The 15,930-nt window shown below is 43.5% G+C and overlaps 1 pseudogene; it reads right to left on the bottom strand.

Annotated features, from left to right (window-relative positions):
* Nucleotides 1-3,059: 3,059 nt before the first annotated feature.
* Nucleotides 3,060-15,930, bottom strand: part of LOC124031578 — a 45,591-nt pseudogene continuing 32,720 nt past the window's right edge.

Here is a 15,930-nt window from a genome sequence, read left to right as displayed (position 1 = left end):
AGTTCTCCCACTTAAAAAGATGAGGCCTGTAATTTTCATCATAGGTACACTTCAACTATGACAGACAAAAAGAAAAAATATCCAGAAAATCACATTGTAGGATTTTGAATGAATTTATTTGCAGATTATGGTGGAAAATAAGTATTTGGTCACCTACAAACAAGCAAGATGTCTGGCTCTCACAGACCTGTAACTTCTTCTTTAAGAGGCCCCTCTGTCCTCCACTCGTTACCTGTATTAATGGCACCTGTTTGAACTTGTTATCAGTATAAAAGACACCTGTCCACAACCTCAAACAGTCACACTCCAAACTCCACTATGGCCAAGACCAAAGAGCTGTCAAAGGACACCAGAAACAAAATTGTAGACCTGCACATGGCTGGGAAGACTGAATCTGCAATAGGTAAGCAGCTTGGTTTGAAGAAATCAACTGTGGGAGCAATTATTAGGAAATGGAAGACATACAAGACCACTGATAATCTCCCTCGATTTGGGGCTCCACGTAAGATCTCACCCCATGGGGTCAAGATGATCACAAGAACAGTGAGCAAAAATCCCAGAACCACACGGGGGGACCTAGTGAATGACCTGCAGAGAGCTGGGACCAAAGTAACAAAGCCTACCATCAGTAACACACTATGCCGCCAGGGACTCAAATCCTGCAGTGCCAGACGTGTCCCTCTGCTTAAGCCAGTACATGTCCAGGCCCGTCTGAAGTTTGCTAGAGAGCATTTGGATGATCCAGAAGAAGATTGGGAGAATGTCATATGGTCAGATGAAACCAAAATATAACTTTTTGGTAAAAACTCAACTCATCGTGTTTGGAGGACATAGAATGCTGAGTCGCATCCAAAGAACACCATACCTACTGTGAAGCATGGGGGTGGAAACATCATGCTTTGGGGCTGTTTTTCTGCAAATGGACCAGGACGACTGATCCGTGTAAAGGAAAGAATGAATGGGGCCATGTATCGTCAGATTTTGAGTGAAAACCTCCTTCCATCAGCAAGGGCATTGAAGATGAAACGTGGCTGGGTCTTTCAGCATGACAATGATCCCAAACACACCGCCCGGGCAACGAAGGAGTGGCTTCGTAAGAAGCATTTCAAGGTCCTGGAGTGGCCTAGCCAGTCTCCAGATCTCAACCCCATAGAAAATCTTTGGAGGGAGTTGAAAACATCACTGCTCTAGAGGAGATCTGCATGGAGGAATGGGCCAAAATACCAGCAACAGTGTGTGAAAACCTTGTGAAGACTTACAGAAAACGTTTGACCTCTGCCATTGCCAACAAAGGGTATATAACAAAGTATTGAGATAAACTTTTGATATTGACCAAATACTTATTTTCCACCATAATTTGCAAATTAATAAAACATCCTACAATATGATTTTCTGGATTTTTTTTCTCTCATTTTGTCTGTCATAGTTGAAGTGTACTACCTATGATGAAAATTACAGGCCTCTCATCTTTTTAAGTGGGAGAACTTGCACAATTGGTGGCTGACTAAATACTTTTTTTGCCCCACTGTGTGTGTGTATATATATATATATATATACACATACATACATACATAGTACCAGTCAAAAGTTTGGACACAACTACTCATTCAAGGGTTTTGCTTTATTTTTACTATTTGGACTATAGAATCATGTAGCAACCAAAAAACTGTTAATCAAATCAAAATATTTTATATATGAGATTCTTCAAAGTAGCCACCCTTTGCGTTGATGACCGCTCTGCACACTTTTGGCATTCTCTCAACCAGCTTCATGAGGTAGTCACCTGGAAAGCATTTAAATTAACAGGTGTGCCATGTTAAGTTAAAAGTTCATTTGTGGAATTTCTTTCCTTCCTAATGCGTTTGAGCAAATCAGTTGTGTTGTAACAAGGTCGGGGAGGTATACAGAATATAGCCATGTTTGGTAAAAGACCAAGTCCATATTATGGCAAGAACAGCTCAAATAAGCGAAGAGAAATGACAGTCCATAATTTCTTTAAGAGATGATTATCAGTCAATACAGAACATTTCAAGAACTTTGAAAGTTTCTTCAAGTGCAGTCGCAAAACCATCAAGCTCTATGATGAAACTGGCTCTCATGAGGACCGCCACAGGAAAGGAAACCCCAGAGTTACCTCTGCTGCAGAGGATAAGTTAATGTGATTTAACTGCACGTCAGATTGCAGCCCAAATAAATGCTTCAGAGAGTTCAAGTAAAGACACATCACAACATCAACTGTTCTGAGGAGCCTGTGTGAATCAGGCGTTCATAGTGGAATTGCTGCAAAGAAACCACTACTAAAGGACACCAATAAGAAGAGACTTGCTTGGGCTAAGACACATGAGCAATGGACATTAGACCAGTGGAAATCTGTCCTTTGGTCTGATGAGTCCAAATGAGAGATTTTTGGTTCCTAACATTGCATCTTTGTGAGACACAGAATAGGTGAATGGATGATCTCTGCATGTGTGGTTACCACCGTGAAGCATGGAGGAGGTGCGATGGTGCTTTGCTGGTGACACTGATTTATTTAGAATTCAAGGCACACTTAACCAGCATGGCTACCACAGCATTCTGCAGCGATACGCCATCCCATCTGGTTTGCGCTTAGTGAAACTATCATTTGTTTTTCAACAGGACAATGACCCAAAAACGCATCTTCAGACTGTGTATGGGCTATTTGACCAAGAAGGAGAGTGATGGAGTGCTGCATCAGATGACCTGGCCTCCACAGTCACCTGACCTCAACCCAATTGAGATGGTTTGAGATGCGTTGGACCACAGAGTGAAGGAAAAGAAGTCAACAAGGGCTCAGCATATGTGAGAACTCCTTCAAGACTGTTGGAAAAGCATTCCAGGTGAAGCTGGTTGAGAGAATGCTAAGAGTGTGCAAAGCTGTCATCAAGGCAAAGGGTGGCTACTTTGAAGAATCTCAAATATAAAATATATTTAGATTTGTTGAACACTTTTTTTTAGTTACTACATGATTCCAGATGTGTTATTTCATAGTTTTGATGTCTTCACTATTATTCTACCCTTAAACCCTTGAATGAGCAGGTGTGTCCAAATGTTTGACTTGTACACACATATACATATATATATATATACATATATATAGAAATATCTAGCTATATATATATAGAAATATCAATCTATATATATATATATATTAGCTTGGATTTTTTTGCACTGCATCAAGTTCACTGTTTGCATGAATTAATGCATTGTATGTTTTTGCCTTTGCTCCTCATTGATACCAGAAGTAAAAGTCACGTGACAGTCTTGTGTCCAAGTCACACTCATGCATCCATCCATCCCCAGGCAGAGTATGCTCACAACCCGCCTCTTCATTCGTTACTTTCCTCCATCCTTTCAATTTGTCCATAGTTTCCTTCCCAGGGTCCTGCTTCGGCACGTATGCATATACTGGATCTCTCGAGAACTGTGACGTCGCCAGAGTAACTCAGGCACGGCACTTTAGCTTTTCAAGGCTGAAAACAGTGGGACAAGGTGAAAGCGTGTGTCTGTGTGTGTTCTTGTCTCAGTGTGTGCCGGGGATATTTCCAAGTAGAAGAACGAATGGGAGACACTGAAAATTAGAGAGGGTTTCCGCACGTGTGAGTGTGAGCGCACGTGGTGTGTATGTTTGAGAGAGATCGAGAACGGGCCACGGATTGCAGTCCTGAGCACAGGTTCAAAGTGCAGTGAAGAGTTCCGCAGTTCTGGCTTGTTACTGGTACGACACTGTGTTTAGGAGTCTGTTGTCACTTTCTTTATTTGAAACACAGTGTCCCAAGGAGAAGGTGTTTGTTTGTCAGAATGGAAGGAGAGGGTTGGTTGAGTGACGAGGGGACTAACTGGACAAGGATAGGCAGAACACCGGCAGTACACCGGGAGTCTCTCCTCCCACTCCCATCACAAGAGCTCGTATTGTCGTAAGTGCATCCTCTGAATGATGTCTCGGCAGTCGTTGAAGACGCGCCGGATGTTTTCAGTGTCCACTGCGCAGGTGAAATGGGGATAACAATAGTGCCTTCCGTCTCCACTGGCTGTGCTGATCCTCTGAAAAGGCCACAAAGAAGAGAAGGGATTCATAACCACATAGGGCTGTGTGCATATTGGTACACACAGTCTCAGACAACAAAAAGGTGAATGGACATTAAAGGCATGTACCAGAAACTCATCACGTATGAAGTACTTTGCCCTTGTGACACGAGGATCCTCCCCTGGCTCTGGTGTTGCTGGTTGAGAAGGACAAATAGACCAAATCATTGATATAATCGTCATGTCTGATCACTGTATACTAGACATTTTCATTTCGATCAGTAACATAATTCATGCCAACAAGATTCATTCTTCACCAGAGAAGTGTTGTGCCCATCACGCCGCAAAAAAAGTTCCAAAGGTTTTCAAGCAATATTATTACAATTGTTACGTTTACAGACTAACAAAAACATAAAATAAACTTGATCTCGACAGCCTTGAATAGTTCCAGTAGAGAGTTGATCAAGAACATAACTGTATTTGCCTTACCATCATCTGGCGTAGTGTAGCGTGCAAACTCTGGGAAATACTCTTCAATTTTAGATTTCCCTGCCAACACCTTCTCTGCTAGCAGGTCCTGTTTGTTCAGGAAGAGGATGACAGAAATGGTCCGTAGCCACCTGAGAGAAACAACAACAAAATTAGTTCAGGTAGACGTATTCAAGTCAATGACTCATCCATTTACACAAGCCCACCATGGTTCTACAAATCATAGACCTCGGCCAGAAATGACATTTAATTGTAGCGCATTGCATGTTAGATGAGCACAAAAGGGGAGGGGGAAAAAAGTATATATCGGCAACTGCTGTGACTGGGATTAACACAACGATACAGTATGTCAAGAGCAGGAATGGGTTTGTGATGGGGAAGAGAGGGGGAGAGGCCTAAAAGGGGGAGAGGCCTGAAAGGGGGAGAGAGCCTGTCTTGCCTGTTGTTCCAGATGTTCTTGAAGAGGTTGAGGGCCTCCTGCAATCGGTTGGTCTGATTGTCTTCCCGGATCACCATGTTGTAGCTGCTGCTGGCCACCACGAATATAATGGCCGTCACATCTGGAGGGACAGACAAGGAGAGAGAATCACCACAGGGTTAGACATGATACAGGAGATGTTCATGGATGTGAAGGTGGCTGCAACCCCATGCCATTTGCTACACACTTATTGGTGGGAAGAAATACAACAGTATTGGGTAGTACGGAGGCCTTACCATTAAAACACTGAATCCACTTTCGGCGTTCGTCCCTCTGACCTCCAACATCAAACATACTGGGAGAGGAGAAAAGACAGAGTTACTTACTGCCCAATAGATCACCTGATAACAAGTAACACAAAGGGATCAACAGTTTACTGACGTTAATCTTGCATTCAAAATAAAAATGGCCGACACATCAAACTCACTGAAAATTGACTTTGTCCACTTGGAATCTTGTCTCGAAGATCCCTGAAGTCAGTACTCTGCATCTCAACAAGTCCTGATCAGTGGGAGTGTAGTCACTCTGCTTCACAATTTCAATCTTGTCTAAAAAGCTGTAAATGGCGGAAGCAGAATAGATTACACACTTGACAGCTAAGGACAGAGTATAATGTGCAGAAAAATGAGCAGAAATGACTCATTTGCACGACATAACAATATAGCTCTTTCCTGAGCTACAGACGACCAAACTCCACACAGTACCCCAAATGACCAAGCATCAAAAATTGTCAAACCAAAACTGTTGTATAATACAAAAACGCGTGTTATGGCTGTATTTGAGACATTACATTCCTGTTATCTGTCTGTGAACTCAGGGCTGAGTTCAGCCAGCTGCAAGGGAGACATGGAGGGGCAACAACAACCACACAATGTTTCACCATACATTTTTTTCTTTCCACCTTTTATTGAACCAGGTCGGCCAGTTGAGAACAAGTTCTCATTTACAACTGCGACCTGGCCAAGATTTTTTTTTAAGCAGTGCGACAAAAACAACAACAACAGAGTTGCACGTGGGATAAACAAACATACAGTCAATAACACAATAGAAAAATCTATGTACAGTGTGTGCAAACGTAGAAGAGTAAGGAGTTAAGGCAATAAAAAGGCCTGTCAAACTGACCAGACCATACACATTCTCAAGATGACATTGGTGGGCATTCCACCTCTGGTAAATTCCATACCAGACAGACTAAGACTAGGTGAGGGAGGTCACAGTCCCCAACCAGTAAAGCAAAAAGATGGAGAACACTTCCACAAACGACCAGCAGAGGGAGTGTCAATTTTTCCTCCACATCAAGATCACAGAGGCTTGCAGTGTGAGTCACCAGCCGTTTGCTCTGTCAGACACTGTAGTCAATGGAGCTGCTGTAGTAGTAAGTGAGGGGGAGGGGAAGACCTCAAATGTTAGATGCACACAGTTCAACCATGAAACATGTTTATGCTGAATTTAGAGAGCTAATGGTCTATATACGACTGACTGATGTGACTTGTCGTCAGCTAGCAAAGGCCAATCGGATCCCACCCCTCCATCCTAAGAGGAAGAGGCCCTCCCTTTTTTCTACATGTGGACCCTTGGTGTGGACTGTCGTCATTGGTCCAGTCAATTGGGCAGAGGGTCTTGCTATACATATGCTATACATCAGAGCGGCCTTGTGTGTTGTATCGTCCCAATCAAACGCAATGAATGCTGTGTGAAATAAATGGAAAACGGCTCATTTCCACAGTGAAGTGCAGTGATTCAGGGCATTATTGAAGATCTCCAGGGAGACTTTCTTTTTGGAATAGGGAGGCCTGGTAACCCGCCTCACGTCCAGTACCCCACCATGGAGAATCAGTGTTCTGCCTGCCTGCCTCTCAGGCCAGAGGTACGTAAACCTCCCCCCCCTCCCCTGAGATATCCAGGAATGTGACACACTAGGGTGAAATATGACAAGAGGGTTGCAGGTCACACACAGAGAGAGAGAGAGGAAGGAGGAGGTTGTGCAGACAGACAGACAGGCACACACACACGCTCACACAGACACACACATCCCCACACGCATGCAGAACCAGCAAGCTACCACCTCCCTCTTGGGACTGAGTGGTGAGGCTGGTCTCATACCACAACTGCTCTGATGTGTCCACAGATCCAGTCCAAATACACATCTCAATTATAGAATTTCTCCGTATTAATAGAGCTAGTCCAATAATAACCCTCCCCAGTAGTCAGACTGAATAATAGCATTGCCCCAGTAACAGTTCAGCCCACACTGCTACATGTAGATACACTAACCTGGTGTAGTTATATTGGTGGCAGACGGACGTTTGTCTTGCATATTATTTGTATATTTTCTATAACTAGTTTGGTGATCTCAAAAGTATTTCAAAGATATCGTCTTTATACAGTGCATTCGGAAAGTATTCAGACCCCTCAACTTTTTCCACAGTTTGTTAGGTTACAGCCTTATTCTAAAAATGATGAAATAGTTATTATTTTACTCAATCAAGCTACACACAACACCCCATAATGAGAAAGCAAACTCAACTATTTTTCCCCAAATGTATTTTTAAAAACTTATATCACATCTACATAAGTATTTGTACCATTTTCTCAGTACTTTGTTGAAGCACTTTTGGCAGCGATTACAGCATTGCGTCTTCTTGGGTATGACGCTACAAGCTTGGCACACCTGTATTTGGGGAGTTTCTCCCATTCTTCTCTGCAGATCATCTCAAGCTCTGTCAGGTTGGATGGGGAACATCCCTGCACAGCTATTTTCAGGTCTCTCCAGAGATGTTCGATCGGGTTCAAGTCCGGGCTCTGGCTGGGCCACTCAAGAACATTCAGAGACTTGTCCCAAAGCCACTCCTGCATTATCTTGGCTGTGTGCTTTGTTGTCCTGTTGGAAGGTGACCCTTTGCCCGAGTCTGAGGTCCTGAGTGCTCTGCAGCAGGTTTTCATCAAGGATCTTTCTGTACTTTGCTCCATTCATCTTTGTCGTCTCGATCCTGACTAGTCTCCCAGTCCCTGCCGCTGAAAAACATCCCCACAGCATGATGCTGCCACCACCATGCTTCACCGTAGGGATGGTGCCAGGTTTCCTCCAGATGTGACGCTTGGCATTCAGGACAAAGATTTCAATCACCAGACCAGAGAATCGTGTTTCTCATGGTCTGAGAGTCTTTAGGTGCCTCCTGGCCACTCTACAATAACAGGCCTGATTGGTAGAGTACTGCAGAGATGGTTGCCCTTCTGGAAGGCTCTCCCATCTCCACAGAGGAAGTCTGGGGCTCTGTCAAAGTGACCATCAGGTTCTTGGTCACCTCCCTGACCAAGGCCCTTCTCCCCCCGATTGCTCAGTTCCGGCTGGGCGGCCAGCTCTAGGAAGTCTTGGTGGTCCCAAACTTCTTCCATTTAAGAATGATGTAGGCCACTGTGTTCTTGGGGACCTTCAAATCTGCAGACATTTTTTGGTACCTTCCCCAGATTTGTGCATTTGACACAATCCTGTCTCGGAGCTCTACGGGCAATTCCTTCGACATCATGGCTTGGTTTTTGCTCTGATATGCACTGTCAACTGTGTGTGCCTTTCCAAATCATGTTCAATCAATTGAATTTACCACAGGTGGACTCCAATCAAGTTGAAGAAACATCAAGGATGATCAATGGAAACAGGATGCACCTTAGTTCAATTTTGAATCTCATAGCAAATTTTAAAAAACTTATGTCAACCTCTTTTTTCACTTTGTCATTATGGGGTATTGTGTGTATATTGCAATTTAAAAAAAAATATTTAATCAATTTTAGAATAAGGCTGTAACCGAAGAACATTTGGGAATAGTCAATGGGTCTGAAGGCACGATAGATAGATAGATAGATAGATAGATAGATAGATAGATAGATAGATAGATAGATAGATAGATAGATAGATAGATAGATAGATAGATAGATAGATAGATAGATAGAATGCACCAATTTGTAAGTCGCTCTGGATAAGAGCATCTGCTAAATGACTTAAATGTAAATGTAAATGTAAATGTAAATAGATAGATAGATAGATAAAGATACCAGCACAGCACTCACCTGCTCTGTCTACCCTACCATCACTCACCTGCTCTGTCTACCCTACCAGCACTCACCTGCTCTGTCTACCCTACCATCACTCACCTGCTCTGTCTACCCTACCAGCACTCACCTGCTCTGTCTACCCTACCAGCACTCACCTCCTCTGTCTACCCTACCAGCACTCACCTCCTCTGTCTACCCTACCAGCACTCACCTCCTCTGTCTACCCTACCAGCACTCACCTCCTCTGTCTACCCTACCAGCACTCACCTGCCCTGTCTACCCTACCAGCACTCACCTGCTCTGTCTACCCTACCAGCACTCACCTGCTCTGTCTACCCTACCAGCACTCACCTGCTCTGTCTACCCTACCAGCACTCACCTGCTCTGTCTACCCTACCCACTACCAGTCACTCAGCACTCTGCTCTGTCTACCCTACCAGCACTCACCTGCTCTGTCTACCCTACCACCACTCACCTGCTCTGTCTACCCTACCAGCACTCACCTGCTCTGTCTACCCTACCAGCACTCACCTGCTCTGTCTACCCTACCAGCACTCACCTTCTCTGTCTACCCTACCAGCACTCACCTGTTCTGTCTACCCTACCAGCACTCACCTGCTCTGTCTACCCTACCAGCACTCACCTGTTCTGTCTACCCTACCAGCACTCACCTGCTCTGTCTACCCTACCAGCACTCACCTGCTCGGTCTACCCTACCAGCACTCACCTGCTCTGTCTACCCTACCAGCACTCACCTGCTCGGTCTACCCTACCAGCACTCACCTGCGCTGTCTAGACTATCTCATTAATCACAGATTTTGTCATGTTCTCTTGCATAAGTGTGTCAATAGCAGGATACAAAATTCAACACATTTGGCTCTAAATTACACATATCTAAACATACTGTACATTGTTTGCGAGATCAGACATAATACCACTATAATTCAAGTGTTCTTTTTCGTAAGTTTCTTTAATTTCAATGCATCTCATTTGTAAACATTTCAACTGTATTAAATTATTACTTTTTCAATTCACCCCCCAAAAACAAAACATCAAAATAAAGTTATTTTTCTTCTCTTTTTTGTGAAGCAAGTGTCAAGACGGTGTGTTAAAACCCTTACTAAGCTTTAGCGTTCTTATAGATTCAACAGAAATCCAATGTCTCCCATTTAGCCCATTTCAGCCATTACCGGGGTGTGTTTGACAGGTCATTACAAACATGTTTGCAGTCTTAACGCTAACGGGAAAAAACAACAGGCACAAGCAAGAGTGTGAAAGAGTCGCAGGAGTAAAAAGAAAGCAATCAATCCAGTGATATTGAAGTGACAGGTGGATTTTTCACGACTCAAACACAAGAAATAGATGGATGGAAAAGACAGATCCTCAGGTGGGCGGGGCATGCGTGTTGCTAGGGTACATAGAGGTAGGCATCTAGATGGTAGACTTGTTCTCACTGAAGTACATACCCCTCATTAACCAGTAGGAGTCACTTTTCGGGCAGGAATTGTTGGACTGCGGCTTCACTATATATTTCAACGTACCTCGACGTTGAAACAAAGACGTGGATTCAAAACAACCATTTTACGATCAACACTGAAACAATGTCAAATCAAATATGAAATTCTACTGAACTTCAACCTCCCAATAGATGAATATAGGATGAAAACTATTTTGCTAGGTTTCTACGTGGAATTTCATGTTGAAATTATATTGGATGTAACAACCTATTAGTCAGGTTAAGTTGAAGTTTTTCCCTACAGATGTTAGATATTAACTACACCTAAGCTGTAGCCTATCAAAACTAATTGCACATAATAGGCCTATAATATCAGATGTCAAAACAAGACGAAATTGAGAGTAGTGAGGTTGCTTACGGAATGGAACGCAATGGCATGTGAAAGCCCATGATTTTTAGATCTACAGTATATATTATTTTAAAAAAGAGGACATCTGATGGTTTCTGGCAAACCTAAGGTTACAAATTAACTGTCAATTGAGTTCAATTATGGACTGTGGTGGTCTAATGGTTAGGGCCATTGCCTTCAGCGCGCACATATAGGCCTTCAGTATCGGCCTGGGTTCGATTCCATCCCATTCCCTTCTGGGACAAATAAGGCAATCCCCCAACCCAATTACTTGATTTCATCACACATTACAAATATGGACAATCCAGGGATATTTTACCCCCCAATCTTTATAAGGAATGATCATACCAGACACTATTTGTACTTCTACCCCTTTTTTTCTCCCCAATTTTGTAATATCCAACTGGTCTTGTCCCATCGCTGCAACTCCCCTACGGACTAGGGAGAGGCGAAGGTCGAGAACCATGCGTCCTCTGAAACACAACCCTGCCAAGCCGCACTGCTTCTTGACACACTGCTCGCTTAACCAGGAAGCCAGTCGCACCAAAGTGTCGGAGGAAATACCGTCCGGCTGGCGACAGAAGTCAGCTTGCAGGCGCCCGGCCCACCACGAGGAGTCACTAGAGTGCAGTGGGACAAGGAAATCCCGTCCGGGCAAACCCTCCTCTAACCCAGACGACGCTGGGCCAATTGTGCGCCGCCTTACGGGTCTCCCAGTCACGACCAGCTGTGACAGTCTGGGATCGAACCCGGGTCTGTAGTGATGATGCAGTGCCTTTGACCGCTGTGCCACTCGGGAGGCCCAGACACTTGTCTTTTAAAGACAGTTGTAATTAATGGATAACAAATAGGAAACAAATCAAATAATAACAACCTTTAGGCTACACCAACATTAGTTTCCATTCATACAAAGTGTTGAGTAAATTACCACAGTAGATTTTTTTTTAAACGGCCTAAGTCTGTTCAAAAAGGACTAAATTGTTCCGGTGAGAATATCAACAAGAGGGCAAACATATCTTGAAAGACTTTGGTTGAAAGCAGGACTAAGGTAACACCGACATCATCTTTTAGGGAGTGGCAATAAGGTGACCAATAATGGTTGCAATTGAGATAAGCTGTGCGGGTGAATTTAGCGCGTATTGATGGTTTAACAAGACATCAGCTGGTGATAATCTAGCGCCATAGATGGAGGCCCCTTGTTATTGGATTACATTCCAATAGGCTACATTCTGTAGGCTACCCGTTAGCCTACACTTGTCACATACTAAAAGATGCGAAAACCAATAATAGGCTACTGTTTGTGTTTCCCTGGCTGAGTTGATGAGCTCAGCTGATTTCAGCCATCAGTTAATTGACAGCTGATTTCACCATCCCCTCTCCTGCAATTTGCGCCAACCCTGTCTCTTTAATCATGCGACAATGATTTAGTCATTATCATTCAAGAATCTGGCACTTTTCTGTACCCATGTGTTAAAAATCCTCCCACTGCTAAATGGCATATTATTAAGCATAGATAATTATACTGTATTATCATTATATTATACAAGTCCATTATTATTTCTTAAAGGTACTTTAAGGAGTGAGGCAGTCCCAATTTTGGAGCTTTTATTTAAGAGATCAAACAGTGGGGTAAGGGGAGGTCAAAGGGCAGTGGGCCGGATTTGATCCCATGTCGACTCTGTCATATTTGTGCCGGGTCAGCAGCTATAACCGCACAGGCACTGACACCACCAATAATGTATTCTGCCTATTGCTTGTTTTGAACATATGACAAAACAATTGATAAATATATCTACCCCCTACAGATGTGTCACTTTATTATAATCCACATAAGAATTCACACGAGTGGACTCCCGAGTGGGCAGTGGTCTAAGGCACTGCATCGCAGTGCTAGCTGTGCCACTAGAGATTTTGGGTTCGAGTCCAGCTGGCCATGACCAGGAGGCCCAATGGGCGGCGCAAAATTGTCCCAGCGTGGTCCGGGTTAGGAGAGGGTTTGGCCGGCAGGGATGTCCTTGTCTCATCGCACGCTGACACGGTTACCAGGTGTGCGGTGTTTCCTCCGACACATTGGTGTGGCTAGCTTCCGGGTTAAGTGGGCATTGTGTCAAGAAGCAGTGCGGCTTGGTTGGGTTGCGTTTCAGAGGACGCACGGCTCTCAACCTTCGCCTCTCCCGAGTCTGTACGGGAGTTGCAGCGAAGAGACAAGACTAACTACCAATTGGATACATAGAAAAAGGGGGTAAAAAAATGAATTCCCACGAGACGTGATGTCACGATGCACGTAGTCTACATGAACTGACACAAGGTAAATTTGGTCAACTCAGAGTTCAACTCGGGATAACCGGTACCACGAAAGTGTCTCACCTTTTAGTCAGGTTCATTTCTATGGCAAAGAATCCTTCAGAACTAACCTGCTCCCGGGAAGGCTAATTCGCGCCTACATCCACTCACCCTGAACGAAATGACTGAGCTTCAAGTTGAGGATCAATGAAATGAGATTTACTCCCTCTTGAAAAGATTGCCTTATTTGAGGAAGACGGCTGATTAAATATACGATTAATCACATTTTCTTGTGTTAAAAATAGGTCACAATATATCACTTTACACATTTATTAATGAGTGAATGCATTTTAAACTTCACATACAGTAACACTTCAGTATGACTTCTGTATGAATTATTTTATTGATAGGAGTGGGGGAAAAAAGGTGCTTGTGGTTGTGCTTAAGCACACCAAAGACAATATTAACGGTAAGTAACAAAATAAAGAGGGCACTTCCAAAAGCCTATTTCACACCATAGCCTGTTGAACTTGCAAGATAACTTTTCTTTCATTTTGACTGTCTCAGTGATGGACGAGCAATATCCACCATCCTATTACATACGAAGCCTGAGCTGGAATGTGACGCAAACTGAAGCTGGTTAGATCTAGCTTGCGTCGTAGGATAATACACCCCCCCCCACAGTCCAAAAATAGCCCGTAAACACAACGATACCGTTGGAACAGATCAGAGCGTTTAGCTTTTTAAAAATGTTGATCAACTACTATTTCTTCACATTATAAGCGCAGCAATGCGCACATGGTAATACACGCAAATATTCCAAAATGGTAGTAGAGGGAAAACACTGGTCTAATGCGCACAACACATGCCAGCAGTTTCATATGACAGATGGAAATACACATCTGTTAAAAATTCAGATGTAATATTTGCGTTTTGTGTGTGTGTAGAGACGGTGAAAAAGACAGAGCTAAACATTCCTGAAAGTAAAATATATATATATATGTTTTATTGTCACACATTGGATAGGTGCAGTGAAGTGTGTTGTTTTACTCTGTCAGCCTTTATAGTTCTGAGTAGCTGATAGCGGGACATGTCTCGCATCTGCTATGAGCACTGCTCACACTTGGCGATAATGTCCGGGAGCGAGCAACCGTAAATATCGAGTATGTGTTTGCGCTTTACGGGCTGCGGCGTTACGTTTTGCTCCAGGTTGGCTCAGATGTCCTACGAATGCACCGGAAGCCTTTAGATCGGGCTAAAAACACGTAGTGTTAATCAGGCTTCAAATTTTGGCTGTGATTGGTTACATTGCCTACTATGCCAATTTCTCTGTATATAATGGGTCTTCACGTTTAAACTAGTGGAGATCCCACTCTGGAACTTTGATATGCTCTCTGCGCATGACACGTTTCAATCTGGCTTTTGGAATTATTTGGGTTGTCAATTCATTTTGGCCTGCATACAAACCGCCCACGACGTGCTGCACTACAAGTCACAGCAAGCACTTCCAACATGCTGCATGCCACTAAACGCCGAATTGAATATGTTATCAAATCCTTTGAAAATATTTGTTTGGTTTGTTAGACCTACAGAAGTCCTACAAATTCTAAATCAAATAGCTAAAAGATCCATGACCATCTTAAAAACATTGCCACATGTTAGCTTACTAGATATCGCAATCCAAGGGCTTTAGAGACTTGGTTTATAGTTTAGACTGGGTTTGTGATCGTCTGTTACAAATCAGTCTGATAGTACTTCAGGTACTTGTGGTTTGAAGTGACTGAAATGCATCAGAAAGGTATTGAGAGGTCTAGAAGATCATCAGACAATCACGTTGGATGATATGTGCAGACAAAAACCATCATCATTGATGGTGTTCAATTTCAATTTGTAGGAATAAAACAAACACCGTTCTGTTTATTACAACCAGATCTAGCGGCAACCAGAGCAACACCTAGTTTGGGAAACGCTGGTATAGATTTACAGGGGTTTGAGGCTGGTAAAATTGTTATTGTGATTTAATGCTTAGTTCATTGAGAACGTACCGTTAACCCCCCCCCCCCTCTCAAAAAAAATGTATTTTCGATGTCCGGAAAATACGTATTTTTAGTAATATAATAATAATAATAATAAATGCCATTTAGCAGACGCTTTTATCCAAAGCGACTTACAGTCATGTGTGCATACATTCTACGTATGGGTGGTCCCGGGGATCGAACCCACTACCCTGGCGTTAGCTTTCATTCAGCACCTAAAATGCACCTGACGTCAACGTCTGGAAAAGTCTTTTAAACATAATTTAGCTTACTGGGTACGCTACAGTACACATCCAGAAGTCGCTCTAACACAGAATGGAGAGGGGGAGAAAAGAGAGAGAAGGCTGTGTCTGACATTACAGAGCTGCTCCAAAAATAGCTCCCTGGCGCCCTGGCCTCCAGCTTGGTTGTCATGGTGATAGAACCACCAGCGCTATAAATAGACTATCAGCTCCAAATCTTCTGTGACTGGAGTGGGGCCAGAGAGAGGGAGAGACAGACATAGAAAGAAAAGAGGAGGAGGAGGAGGAAGAAAGAGAGAGAGAGAGAGAGAGAGAGAGAGAGAGAGAGAGAGAGAGAGAGAGAGAGAGAGAGAGAGAGAGAGAGAGAGAGAGAGAGAGAGAGAGAGAGAGAGAAAGAAATGCAGGGAGTGAAGAGGGGGAGGGAAAGGTGGAGAGAGGCCAGC

This window comes from Oncorhynchus gorbuscha, linkage group LG03 (genome assembly GCF_021184085.1).
Source record: "Oncorhynchus gorbuscha isolate QuinsamMale2020 ecotype Even-year linkage group LG03, OgorEven_v1.0, whole genome shotgun sequence".
Classification (NCBI taxonomy): domain Eukaryota; kingdom Metazoa; phylum Chordata; class Actinopteri; order Salmoniformes; family Salmonidae; genus Oncorhynchus; species Oncorhynchus gorbuscha.
The sequence above is the reverse complement of the archived record's forward strand: the minus strand, read 5'-3'. Positions and strand labels throughout refer to the sequence as shown.